This window comes from Antrostomus carolinensis, unplaced genomic scaffold (genome assembly GCF_000700745.2).
Source record: "Antrostomus carolinensis isolate BGI_N321 unplaced genomic scaffold, ASM70074v2 scaffold20611, whole genome shotgun sequence".
Taxonomy (NCBI): domain Eukaryota; kingdom Metazoa; phylum Chordata; class Aves; order Caprimulgiformes; family Caprimulgidae; genus Antrostomus; species Antrostomus carolinensis.
Genome location: NW_010292260.1, coordinates 5,218 through 5,689, shown reverse-complemented (window position 1 = coordinate 5,689; position 472 = coordinate 5,218). Strand labels below are relative to the sequence as shown.

At 51.7% G+C, this 472-nt stretch overlaps 1 protein-coding gene across 1 annotated transcript in view; it reads left to right on the top strand.

The window, feature by feature from the left end:
- CARS2 (cysteinyl-tRNA synthetase 2, mitochondrial) overlaps positions 1-472 on the top strand; it is a gene marked incomplete at its 3' end in the record, with an annotated part of 28,263 nt that overhangs the window by 24,593 nt on the left and 3,198 nt on the right. The gene's annotated exons all lie outside the window — the stretch shown is intronic.

Below are 472 nucleotides of genomic sequence, written 5' to 3'. Positions count from 1 at the left end.
GCTGCAGGAGACCTGCTGGTGTGAGATAAGGCTCACGAGTGAGGCATGTGGGCAAGTTGGAGTGGATTGTTGGTGGGGGACATGTGGGAGGGCACAGCTTGTGTATCACTAGATGTAAAAACAACCAAAATTAAACAGCTCTTAATTAGGAAAGTGGTAGATATTTCAGCAGCGAGGGGGAAGCTTGCAGGGAAGAGCACTGGGAGGAATGAGTTAGGGCAGCAGCCATCTGATATCTGAGGGGAGGCAGGCATTCCAGGCAAAACCACTCAGAAACAGGCACAACTGAGTTGAGGAGAGCCCCAGAGGCACTAGGGTAGCTGGAAGTTCCCCAGGTAACTCTGCTCCCCAAGCTTTATCCTGAAACAGCATCCTTGGGTCAGCACTATCAAGGTCTGGTTTGCCTGGCCGTGTAAAAGAGCGTGCTGCCAGCCCATGTTTGCAGCTCCCCATTTATTCATGCAGTTGTCAC